This window comes from Eretmochelys imbricata, chromosome 13 (genome assembly GCF_965152235.1).
Source record: "Eretmochelys imbricata isolate rEreImb1 chromosome 13, rEreImb1.hap1, whole genome shotgun sequence".
In the NCBI taxonomy this organism is placed as follows: domain Eukaryota; kingdom Metazoa; phylum Chordata; order Testudines; family Cheloniidae; genus Eretmochelys; species Eretmochelys imbricata.
The window spans coordinates 3,235,913-3,249,044 of NC_135584.1; the positions used below are offsets into that span (position 1 = coordinate 3,235,913).

The following is a 13,132-nucleotide window of genomic DNA, read 5'->3' on the forward strand; positions in this document are numbered from 1 at the left end:
TTTGACTCCCTGCCGTCCAGCTGGTGTTAAGCCAGCCCTGGTGTTACTGGTCAGAATGGTGGCTTGGGGAGGAGAGAACATGGGGCTGTTGCAAGCGTTTCACCCTGGCATAAACTCACTTTGCCCTTTGATGTTTATCAGGAGGACAGTGTGTCCTGGCCGCAGCCTGGCCTACTGGCATGAGGAGGTCCCCTTGGAGAAATTAATCTCACCAAGATTCTCTGGCTCAGGAATTGTTGGAGACTTGCTGTGTCCTTAAAACCTCTCCCTGCCCTGCTCCCCTCACTAATCTGAGTGATGAAGAAGGGCCCCTTCTCTGCACCAATGAGGGAATGCGCACTTGTGATCGCAGATCTATCCCCCTCCCGCCCGTGCTCACACTCTGCATTAGCCGGCTGACACACTGGAAGGCTCTGCTCTTCCATGCCTTTGGAACATCGGTAACGGGGTTCGATGGATGCAGGATCAGATGTGCTGAGGGCCTGGGGCCGTCCTTGGCGTCATCTGGCACTGTGGGCACTCGGCACATCTGTAGCTCAGGCCCCCACAAACCAATGTGATGCACGTGAAACTCACGTGGGGCAGACCCTCCTCAGCCCAGCTCCACTGAAATCCACACAGCTGAGCTTATGCTGATTTGCACTAGCTGGGGCCCCGGCCCAGCATCGACAAGCCTGTGGAAAGCTGGAAGCACACCAGCAATGGCATTCTCCAGGAGATGTCAGATTCCCTGGGCTCTCCCTTGCCCCATCCTGGCATCGTGTGATGCTGGTGCAGAGTCCTGCTACTATGGCAGACTCACGGCACGGCGTCCCTGCTTCTCGGGGCGGCTGGAGCCAGAGGCTCCCCATCTCGAGTGGGGCAATTCGGAAACATGAGTTGAAAACAAAAGTCCACTTATGCAAATGCATCCCCAGGGGTTCTTGGAAAGAGAGCTGGATCTGCGTTCACAAGACCTTTAGACCAAGGCCTGGGTAGCCACCTGCAGTGATTCTGGGCTCTCCGAAGCAGTTCATATTTGGCCCCCCTGTAAATGACAGGCTTGCTTGGCCAGGCTGAGAGAGAGCTAAGCTTGCAGAGCTGCGCTGGGAAACAGGAACCCTAGCGCTGCAAAGGCCAGAAGACAGACAGAGCTCACCAAATGGACGATGTTTTAACTCTCATGATTCGGGGGCGGGGGGCTGACTCATGATATTTGAACATTTGGGGTCGGCCATACGGAGGCACCACTTCACCGACTACCGAGGAAGGGCCACTGTCTCTTGCGGGCTGGACAGGGATTTCAGCCCTCAAGGCTCCCGTGCTGCTCCATCAGCAGTCTCCACACCCGGATTTTTCAACGCCGTGAATTTATGGCCTTTCCCTACACGTCTTGCTTGTTTCATTATTTTTTCTTTTCAATACGGTCCCTGGGAGAAGGGTTTATTTCCAGGTTGTCTAATGATATTTCAGTGATTCCCCTTCCTCTTCCACCACCAACTTTTTAAAAACAATCCAGCCTGCGTGTGGGAGAGAGAGAGAGAGAGAAAAGAGAGAGATCCAATTTTAAAGCGCAGCTTCCTGCTGCAGGGGAATGGGTCTGACTCACAGCAGGACTGCGCCAATCACTCGGGAATAGCGTGGACTGGGCTCCCGGCATGCCTCCGCATGTGTGTGTTAAACCAAATGTCTGCAGGTAGAGAGTGTTCCTGAAGAGAGCTGGGAGAACAGGGGGTCGCACAACATTAAAATAAAAGGCGGCTTCTCCAGGCACAGATGAGCAGAAGCTCCAGAATTTCACCTCCCACCCTTTTGCTTTTGTCTTTTGCTGACTGTGCCCAGCTCCAACAGGACCAACTCTGCTGGCTTAGTTCTGCGGAGATGCTCCCACTGGTGTTCACGTGTGTGGACAGAGAAGCAGCGTGGGCTAGTGGCTCGGGCAATGGCGTGGGACTCAGATCTGGGTTCTATCCTGGCTGACCTCGGACAAGTCTCTTCCCCCTGTAGGTCCGTCTACACAGCCAGCAGTAAGGAGTCTTAGAGCCTGGGTCGACAGGCTCGGGCTACTGCACTGAAGACAGTGGTGTGGATGTTGCAGCTTGGGGTCTGGAGCCCCCCTCCCTCCCCGGGCGTCAGAGCCGTAACATTATACAGCTGATGGTAGTGCGGGAGACCAAGTCTGGCGACCCGGGCTTTGAGACTTGCGGTGTAGACGTACCGAATGGGTCTCTGCTGCACCACCCACACTTCATCCGCCTCGTGTATGTAGAGTCTGAGCTCTTTGCCGGCAAGGACTTGTCTCCTATTCAGTCTATGTACAACACCAGGGCGTAAATTCTCACCAAGTATTTCCCGGAGAGTCGGGGCTTCAGCCCGCGGGAGGCGCCAGGATTTGGGGTTTCAGCCCCGCAGGAAGTGCCGAGGCTCTGGGCTTCTGCCCCACAGGGCATGCTGGGGCTCCATGGGTTTGAAAATATTTACTGGAGCTCTGCCCTGGACAAGCTGGCTGAATTTAAGCTCGGTAGCACCTACCACAGTGGGGCCCAGACCTTGGTTGGGGCTGCTGGCCACTCCTGCAATACAAATGCTAACAACAATAATAATGCGTGGGGGGGGCGTCAGTGAGAAGCCAGCCGAAGGGCTCACTGTGGCTGACGTTGAACCCAAGGGCCTCGATGACCTTTGCTGAAACATGGCGCATGGTAGACATGTGGAAGAGAAGTGCTTGCTAAGACCTTGGCTTTTGTACCCAGTCAGGGCTCTGCTCCCTGGATCACCACGGTTTAAATGACCAGAAAACCAGCCAGGGCTAGACACACTCTTTATTTAAACGTACGTTATTTAGGGCGAGGAGGTTGGTATATTTTATTTTTGTCTCCCTGCCAGCGGCGTGTGGAATGTTTTGTTTATGTTGCTTGTTCTCCTCCACTGGTGATCTGAGAACAAGAGAAGACAATTGTGCAGCTGGAGCTCGGAGATGCAGTTCAGACTGTTCTCTCTGCTCTTCACCCTTTCATTTCCAGTTTGATCGGAAGTGCTGGATTTTGCCTTAAACTACCAAGGAGATTTTGGGGCTTTTTTTCAAGGAGATTCTCTGTAGGCGTTTGGAGGTGAGAGGGAGCCACCCAGCCGGGCCACCGTACACTTATTTACATTGTGGAAGACTGTAAGAAATGGGATTGACCCTCGGCTTTCCCATCTTCATTGCGCAATGTACCAGCGACCTCTTGGTAGAAACCTTCCCTGATCACTCTGCCCTGGGCAATGAAGAGAAGATAGGAGAAGAAGTGGAAATGAGAAAAGGACACCTATGACATCAAAGTACTGGGAGCTGAGCTGACAGGCAGGGGATGGTACAATCTCTCCCTGTCTACTGTTTAGTGATTCTTGGCTCTTAGACACCTGTGACAGGGTGGTGTTGGCAGCTCTAAACAGACCCCTTTTGGGATCCTGCAGCCTGGTCCCTTACAACAGGCACAGCACCGAGTCTGGCTAGCGTGGAAGGGAGCTGGGCAGTCTGACTGGTCTGGAAGGACAGCGGGGATCACGGTCACTTGCAGGGGGTGTAAGGAGTTAACCAGGTAATCAGCTCACCAGCTGGGATAAAAGGCTGAGCCAGGAGCAGGGGAAGGCCCCTCTGCCCGGGTGTGGCTCACCAGAGAGGACATGCTAGTAAAGTCACTTCGGGAGAGGACCCGGCAGAGTGTGTGCTGTGAAATCACCAGGAGGACTGGCCCGCCAGGGTTTCCAGGGCTGGAGGGGAGTTCTACACCCAGGGGTGCATTCAAAATGCCTGTCACTGGGGGTTTCAAAGTAGTCTAAGGGGATTAGGTACCCACGTTCCATTGAAATTCAATGAGATTTGGGGACCCAATTCCCTTGGGTTCCTTTCAGAAATCTCACGGAAGTAGATACAGCAGATGTGGGATGTCAGTAGATAATGCACTGTCAGAACTGGCTGCTATGCAACAAGCGCCATCACTGTTAGTAATTATTTGGGATCTGTATTACGGTAGCGCCGAGAGTCCCAAGTCAGGGATCAGGGCTCCATTTTGCCGGGCGCTGTTAAGTCTAAAGAGAAGAACCAGACAAACCAATCTAGACACGACCAGGCGTAATCTGTGCTACAGCTCAATGGGGAGAAGCTGCCGGTTAGATTTCCCCAACCCTCTTGTCCTGTTCTTTAATCAAGCCAGCCCCACTCTTCTCTTCACTCCTCCCAGAGCATGTGCCCCAAGCAGGCCAAAGTGCCCTCCAGTCACCCTGCCCCCCTCAGGCGGGAGTTTTTCTGTCCCCCGTCCGTTAAGCAGATGCAGAGTGGCAGACCCTCGCTATTGCGCTCGGATCCAGTGACACGCCACAGAGAGCTAGACTGAGCGAAGTCCCAGAGGGCTGCTCTGTTTTGCGTCATGCACACTGCAGCCCTGGTTCTGGTGCAGGGGAGAACAGCAACTCTCCAGGAGGGGAGCCACTAGCTTGCATCTCACTGGTGACTGATCTATTTGGGGAAAATAAAACAAACAGAAATCGCTCTGGGAACAGCTGGGAAATGTCTTTTTTTAGCCACTCAAGATCAGGTGACACCAGCCCCGCAGGCACTGGATGGTCTTTGCCAATGTAAAATAAATATGTCAGTTCTCTAAAGTGACCCCTTGGCCTCACCGGACAGAAGATACTGAACACTTGCAGTGAAATCCTGGCCCCACGGAAGTCAGTGGCAACCCCCACATTGAGTCAATGGGGCCAGGGTTTCATCCGGGATATTTTGCTTTGTGTCTCAGTGAGGTGGGAGCAGTGGCAGGAGTCACGGCTGGCCGGGGGCTGGGAACATGGAAGGCGGAAATGGAAAGGCTCTGATTGGGCCAACGTCACAAACGCTGACACTAAATCTGGGCACCTGAATCCTCACCAAACAATGGCAGCTGGACGGAGAGACACAGAACTGAGTGTGGGGGGCCCCCTGAGCTGTAGACCTGGCTTTGCTACTGATTTCCCGTGTGGCCCCGGGTGGGTCACTTAGCCATTTTGCTGAGACGGGGAAATAATGTTTACCTACTGCAGAAGAGGGTGTGGTGAAACTCATTCAATACATAACTACAAACCTCTTTGGGAAGACAAGTTCGTTTATTATCTGCATATGCAAATCAAGCAGCTAGCCACCTCAGACTCTATTTTGGAAACACGAACTCAGAGCTGACAAAACAGCCTGATCACCTCTGGATGGTGCAGGACATTCCGTACAGAACGTCTCCTCTTGTTCTTTCAAATCAACTTCCACCACCTTCCTTGGGAGACCATTCGACGAGCCAAGGGGTTGTCTAGACCAGGGAAACTGGCACCGGTGTTAGCAGCGTTGTTATATTTGGGCCAACCCCTAATGCGGAGACACTGCCCTGGGGCAACTGGAGTGTTTGCTGGGGTGACTTTTAACTAGATTGGTGTCCCTAGACCAGTGTGAATAAACCCAAGCTAGACAGCGCTAAGGCACCTCATTCCAGTTCTAGTTCAGTCATGTATAAACCGCTGGCGCTCGTCATGCTGAGCGCACACATATGTATGTGTGTCATGCGGTGAATGGATGAAATATACATGTCTCCATGCGTGTTTGACGTGTTTCCATACATGTTCATCTCCATGTGAGTTTCGGAGTCATTCCCAGCTCTCTAGCTGGCTGTGGGCCGAGGAAGGGAGTGTGGAAAGTTCATATGCTGAATATTTGACCTGCTGTCTGTCTGTTGGCCAGCACTGTCACAGATCTCTTAATCCCCTTGTAAAGAAGCTCATTTACACTGAACAGCTGTACACGATCCAGCCAGGAACGAGGGTGCAGCCACATCTCTGATGCCTGCATCACTCCTCTGTGGTGATCTTTTTAAAGCTGGGAAGAAGGTTGGAGTTTGTGCTACAAATAAAAATCCGATGTTACTTCCTCTTTCCTAATCCGTTGGGGAAATGCCTCTCCTGAATGCTTTCTATTCTTAGGAGGATTTCACATGAGGTTTCCATTCAAATGAATTCCAGGGTGCACGTTTCGAGCAGGGACGTGATCAGAAGCGACACATCATACACAAAGTTACGAGGCCAAAGGGAAGGAAAAACCTGAAATGTGTTCGACCCAGCTGTGGTCAAAGCTGGGAATTCTACCCTGGTGTGGAAGGAATCAGAGCTCATGAAAAAGGCAAAGGGAATTCTCTTGGGAGAGAGCCAGATTTGCAAAGTCACACAGACAGGATAGCCTGGGGGACTAGCAGGCTCAGGGTATTGTGAAGGAATCTCCCATTGGTTCTGCAGAGCAGAGCTGTTGAGGGCAGTCAAGGCTCTGGAAGATGGGCTGGCCCTTTAGGTATCCTGAGCCCAGTCCCTGGATGGCTTTGAAAATCAGGCCCGAGAACGGAAACCTGACTTGGAGTTTAATAGGGAACCAGCCGTGTGAACCTCCTCCAAGGGTGAGATAAGTTCGGGAGCCCAGTCGTATTGCCGAGGATGCGACCAGCTGCCACATTCTGCAGCAAATGCAGCTCTTTCCAGGCAGATGCTTTAAAGCTAAGTTGCACAGCATTGCAATACCTAAGCCTGGCAGTAATGAACATGTGTCTGACTGAGACCTGGTCATCATCCCACAGGCCGGCATGCAATCTCCCAGCTAGCCACAAGACTGCAGAAAGCACGTGGCAGCCAATGCGATGGGAGAGACCTGAGCCTAAAGGGACCCCTATGCTGCAGGATTCTTTGAAAACTTGGGGACAGATGACCTAGGCTGGAGGAGGTCTGGTGGCAGCAAACTCTTCTAAATATTCCCCTCTGCCTATTAGCATAAGCCTCCACTGTGCTTGGGTTTAGCTTCATCCAGCTCCTCCTCCTCCTCCTCCTCCTCCTCATCCATGAGGGACGTCCGCTGGACACGGGGAAAGTTGGGTGCTGGTGGATCAGCCCTACTTTGTCCTGTTCACACTTCTCATGGCAGAGCAATGGCAGAGATCAATTGAAAGTCGATGGGATTTATTTAGATCATCTTTGGGGCAGGGGCTGTGTTTGTGCAGCGCCTGGTGCCGCGGGGCCCGGAGCACTACGGCAATGCCAAAAATAAAGAATAGTAATCCTGGGAGTTAGGTGCCAAACTCCCATCTGTGCTTTAGAAAATTTCCCCTGGACTTGTTGAATGGGAGTTTCCCTGGGGCTCTGATCCTGCCTGTGTCATTGCAGTTTGATGGGTGAAGTGCAACATGTTTGGACCACAAGCCCTGCAGCGTAGTCAGCAGTCCCCTCCATCCTGGTAGAGTCTGGGCCAGATTTTAGAACCGCTCCTACCTGGTGACTCTGGGAGGCAGAGACTATGTTAATTAGTTTTCCAGCCAGATAGCTAGGAAGAATTACATGGTGCATCATAACCGAGATCTGTCCTTTCTCTGCTAGTAGGCTGAGTTCAGGTGCTCAGATAAACTCTCTGGACTTCTTGAGTCCTCAAAATTGGCCTGGGAATGACCATGAAAATGGGCCCTGGTGAGTCGCCCAGCACCAGCGAGAGAGTATCCTTGCTTGCAGTATTTCAACACTTCTGCCTCCAGCCCTGGCTGCAACCCGGGAGTGAAATCACAGAACTTTAATAGAGGGTTGTTTCTAGTTCAGGTCTGGAAATGGCCAAAAGCTGGGTGGCAGAAGATGGGGTCTTATTCTCCCAGAACCAGCCCTCCTGTCCACACCACTGACTCATTGTGTGATCTTGGGCAAAGTCACCCGGCCATCTCCTGTCCCTGTCCAGCCAGTGGGAAGAGGGGGGGACGCTAAGTGAACTCGGCTCCCCTGGGGAAGGGTTACCCCGAGGGAAGAGATGGGACCAGTCAGGAGTTGGTAGCAGGCGTTACACCGGCACTTGCTGGAATGGAGAGGACATGGCAGCTGCAGTGAGGGAAATATTTCTCTGTTTTGAGCCCTCTGCACTTGTTTTTACATGAAGAAATATTGCTGGCAGCCGCTCCAGCTCTCTGCTTTGTTGGGCTGAAATATCCCTCTGCAAATATCCATTGCAGGGGACGTTGGAATCCCGGGGCGGGGGGAGCTTGGGGACACGAGCAAAGGGGTGTTTTGTTTTTGGAGAAGCTATTGAAATCCCAGAACGATGTTAACTCCGGCCACTGGGACGCCCTCTCGGACCACTACTTTTGGACAGGCCTCCCCAGGCTGCATACGTTCTAAGGGGGAAGAAGCTTCCTATAGCCAGGGAGCAAAGAGAAGCCGGAGAGCCATGTCTGGAAAACATTTAATGAAGCTGAATGATTTCTGGAGACAGTCCCTTCAACCACATCATTAATCTTGTTGCTTCACAGAGCAAGGGAGTTTTTGGTTTGGGGTTTTAAATAAACAGTTCTCTTAGCTGAAGCACAATAAGTCCACATGGTAAAAGCCAGTGGGGCAGAAACAATGGCCGATTTCAGAGTGGGGAGTTGGGGGAGACACTTGGCTTCTGCCCCGGTGCGATTTTGGGGGAGAGGACAGCACACGTACTGGCTGGTGTCTGTTTCAGGAATCTGGGGAATACCTACTCAGTGAAGGGCCAACAGCCCACAGGGATAAACTCTGACCCTGGGCACAGTTTGACGCTTCGCTCCAGGGAGGAGCTGGGGAACCAGAAATGGGTGTATGCCACCACTCCAGGTCTGCATGTCAAACTGCAGAACCAGCTCAGATGCTTTCGCAGAGGATGGAAACAACTCCTTGTTCTAAGCAGGCAGCTGTAGCCATAACCGGCTAACACAGTATGAGACTTGACTCAGTCTCATTCAGCTCTTGCTCCGCTGCACGTTTTCCTATACAAAGAAATCTCAAGTAAAATCACAGAAGCAAAATGTTCCTGTTGGCACCCACTTCGCTGCTGTGTGCCTGCTGCAGGGGGTATGGGTGGGTATTCAGGATATTCAGGAACTCCATATTGCGATGCATTAAAAGGCTCTTTCATGCACATGCCAGAGGTGAGAGGACAGTAGAGAAACTGAGCCTGGAGAGTGAATTTCCATCCTACCCTTGCAGGCTAAGATCCCTGCCTTTGAAAGCCGCTGGGGCAAACTGGCGGGTCCATGCACCAAAGCTCAGGATTTTACACCGAATTCCTCTCCCTCACTGGGAGGAGCTGGGCCCTTTAGCTCAGGGCTGAGGTCTGCCGGCGAGATGCTGTTAAGTAAGCACCTCAGTGGCAGGTCAGAACTCTCTGCCTAGTCTGTCAATAATGCTAAATCAATCCTGGCAAACCCTGGCACAGACATGGTGCCACCCTCACCGTGGTGCCCCCAGTAACCAAACGACCAGTGGGATTTTTGTAAAGCAGTCACTCTTGGAAGCAGAAAAACGAGCAAGAATGTGGAACAGAGGGACAAAGCTGGGGGCTTCTCAGGATTTCCTCAGCATGAACCTGGAACCTGACATAGGTGGCTCTCCTGGGCAGTGTAATTCCTGCCTGAGAGAGATCTGCCCCTGAGCACCACTGGGCATTTCCCAAGGCACCAGAGCCGGAGAGGATCAGCTGCATCAGAATTTCAGAGCCTCTCACTGATTTACAGCTGGCTGCAGAGAAGCCAGGGAGAGTGCAAAAGTGTAGGACCGCGTTATCAGAACCTCCCTGGAGGCTTTGTCCATTTGAGCCCAAAATACTATGCTTTGCCTGGATGTCAGGCACTGTTTGTGCTGAGCTGGGCAGCAGGAAATTCTCACCAAGATACTGTTGGGTAAGTAGGAGACACGAACCCTTCCCCATAATGCTGCCTGCCACCTGTGTAACCGCTTAAGAAGCAAGGCAGTGGACAGGAATTCATTTAAAAGGTATTACTGGTGGGGGAAGGTGCAATTCAGTGTCAGAGGAGCTAGATCTGGCCTTGTACCAGTTCTGCTGGTCTTGGAAGAGGCCAGACGATGCGTGCGTGTATTGTCCATGACTGGTTGGTTGCCTACATTGGTATAAAAAGAACAGGAGGACTTGTGGCACCTTAGAGACTAACGAATTTATTAGACCATAAGCTCTCGTGGGCTACAGCCCACTTCATCGGATGCATAGAATGGAACATATAGTAAGAAGATCTATATATACATACAGAGAAGGTGGAAGTTGCCATACAAACTGTGAGAGGATAATTAGTTAAGATGAGCTATTATCAGCAGGAGAAGAAAACTTTTGTAGTGATAATCAAGATGGCCCATTTGGACAGTTGACAAGAAGGTGTGAGGATACTTAACATGGGGAAATATACACAGCTGCTTCTCTGAAACCTACATTTCTATGACTCTCCACTCTAGGATAAGAAGCAATCCGTGGTCTCTACGCTCCTTACTGCTAGTGGAACAGTCAAATTGCAAGAGCAGATTATAATGCATCTCTGTCCAAATGGTGGACTTAGCCAGTGTGCATAAATCCCACCAATTGGGAAAGCCTATCTGAAACCCCCCCCCCAAAACTAGCCCAATGGAGTTTGTGTTCTACTACACAAGGGTCATCTAGTCATGTAGTCTAACCCTCTGATTGCATCAGAGCGTTCTCTTCTCTTCTCTTCTCTTCTCTTGCTCCAGTCTGACTTTGTTTAGGCTGCGGTGAGTTAATGCACCGTGTCATTGCCAATCAAAGCTGGGTGAGGTGAGTGGGCACCAGCTGAAGATTGCAGAGAAGTCTCATATGGCACAGCGTCTGTCTACTTTCAGCAAGCTGCTCTCATATGAGTAATGGCAGCTCTTCTGTTCCCAGTGCTCCATGAGGCATGGTTCCTGGTGCAGAGGGAATATTTCCTTCACTTTCTATAGATTCCTTGTAAGAGAATCTTTTATAGAAATTTCCCCTTTCCTGCAAAGGGCTCCTTTCCTTCCCGTAACCCACCACAGATGGCTCATGTGTTGTCATGTCAAACTGCTTTCCCTCTGCATGTGAGAAGGGTCACAGGCAAGATTAGTGACCAAGGGACCAGCAGTGATGGAGAAAGGAGCAGATAAGAAAAAGGAAAAATAGTGAATTAATCCAAGAGTCTCAGGTGCATGACAACAGGATCTTTGTGTCTTAGGTCATCTGCTCCTATTGATCCTTCCCAAGTGAGGTCATCACAGCTGGTTATAGTCAGAATAATTTTGATGTCACAAACCAAGGTTATGAATGTAGGATCTCAAGCAGATTCTAGAACATCACGCACCCGGTGAAAGAGTAGAGCAAAAGGTGTAAGGGAACTGACCTGGGTGGAAGGAAACAACTTGTGCAGCAAACGGTCTAGACTGGAAAGGGAAGTAGCATCCGAGACAAGCTTAATGGCTTAGCTGCCTCTGTTACAATACCAAGTGTGGTGGGCAAAGGGAATGATACAACGGGCCCAGATCCAGGCTGTTTTTACCCAACCCAGGGTAAAAATCAGCACGGAACTGCCACAATATAACAATGAAACACACTGATCACAATGAGTTAGAAAAGCCAAAGGATGGAGCGAAGTGCGAAGACCATCAGACGGCAGGTCTGAGCATTACGATACTGCAGGGTTTATGTGCAAGGCAAACAACACAGAGAGAAGGGAGTGGGGGGAGGAGGGAGGTGTCACCCAGCCCAGGAAGGCTTCACAGAGGAAGTGGTCTTGCAGGTGGGGACTGGAAGGGGAACAAAGATGGGTGCTTGGCAGGTGGAGAGTGGAAGGGGAAGTTAGAGAAAACTGGCTTTTGATTATCATGATTATTACTTATCAATGCTATGAATTAGGTTCATGGAAGGTAGGTCCATCAATAGCTATTAGCCAAGATGGTCAGGGATGCAACCCCATGCTCTGGGTGTCCCTAAACCTCCAAACGCTAGAAGCTGGGACTGGACAACAGGGGCTAGATCACTTGAAATTGTCCTGGTCTGTTCATTCCCTCCAATACATTTGGCACTGGTCTACTGGGCGAGGTGGACAATTGGTCTGCCCCAGTATGGCAGCTCTTATGGTTTTATGTTCTTATGAATCTGCTTGGTGCTTAATTTTCCAGATTACAATTTAGATGGATACTTCAGAAGCTGTGCCTATAGCACCCAAAGAGTTACGGGAGCTGGGTACACGTCGCTGAACGAAACACTCCCCACCACGAGAAAGTGGGACTCAGAGTTAGTTTCGTGCTAGCAGGTTGCTGCGTGTGCACTAGGGAGCGGTACCTAGAAGTTGTTGTTTACTCTTTTTAGAGCTCGGATTGGTGCCGCGGTTGCTGAACTCGAGCTACTGGTTCCACCAGCTCTTCTTGTGTAAATCAGGAGTAACTCCTTCCCAAGTCCCTGAGCGTACAGGACACCAGAATCTGTCCTTAGGCTTGAGGGTTGGGCTGCAGTCAAGGCAGACTTTGGAGTCCAAGCACAAGCTCTGCCAAGATTCAGAACCTCAGAGAGAATTGCTGCTGGCCAGCCAAGAAACCAGACAACAAGCAGGGAAGGCCAAGAGGGAATGCGGGACAACAAAGTTCTCCACCAGGATTCAGCGGAGCTGAAAGGGCTGAGACAGCTGCAGGGTCAGAGACAGGGCATGGCCGAACTGGAAATGCACAAAAGCTGCAAAGATGGGACAGGATGGTGCTGAGTGAGTTCCCTTGCTTGGCAGCTCTTGGGCCCCATTCTCCAGCCTGTTGCCCGAGTGGAGAACCTGGAGTGGTTTGTCTTTCACTTGCCTTGAAGCAACAAACTAGGCTGAGATGTTGTGGCTGGTGCCTCTGCAAATGCTTCCATGTCCTTTGCTGAAATGTGCTTGGTCATTTTGTACAGCTAAGTGACTGCACCCCAGAGGAGCAGGATGCTTCCCCTCTTCCAGGGTGGAATGACATTCGTGCTGTATTGGCAGTAAGGAGCCCAGGACAAAAGGCCTAACTGTGAGCTAGTGGGGACAGGGAGTGTAGGGAAGAGCATCCAGTGCTGTAGCTTGGACCCTGAGTCTGAACCCGGGACTGGCCACAGTACAAGTGTGGGGCGGGGTGGGGGAGAAGGGACTCTTCTGCACTGATGAACAGAGCTGGGGTAGGAAGAGGGAAGGAGGTGCTGGGAATCCTTGGCCTCTTGATTATTAAAATAGACTGCCCCCCCCACCCCTTCCTTTCCTTGTGCACTAAATTGATCCTGTTTCTAGGAGAGAAATGGAAGAGGCAGAGAGGCTCATTCAATACCCCTGGCAGGGCTGAGCTGGAG

General features: G+C 51.3%; 1 protein-coding gene across 1 annotated transcript in view; it reads right to left on the bottom strand.

Annotated features, from left to right (window-relative positions):
- Nucleotides 1-13,132, bottom strand: part of ANGPT4 (angiopoietin 4) — a 40,857-nt gene that overhangs the window by 13,146 nt on the left and 14,579 nt on the right. The gene's annotated exons all lie outside the window — the stretch shown is intronic.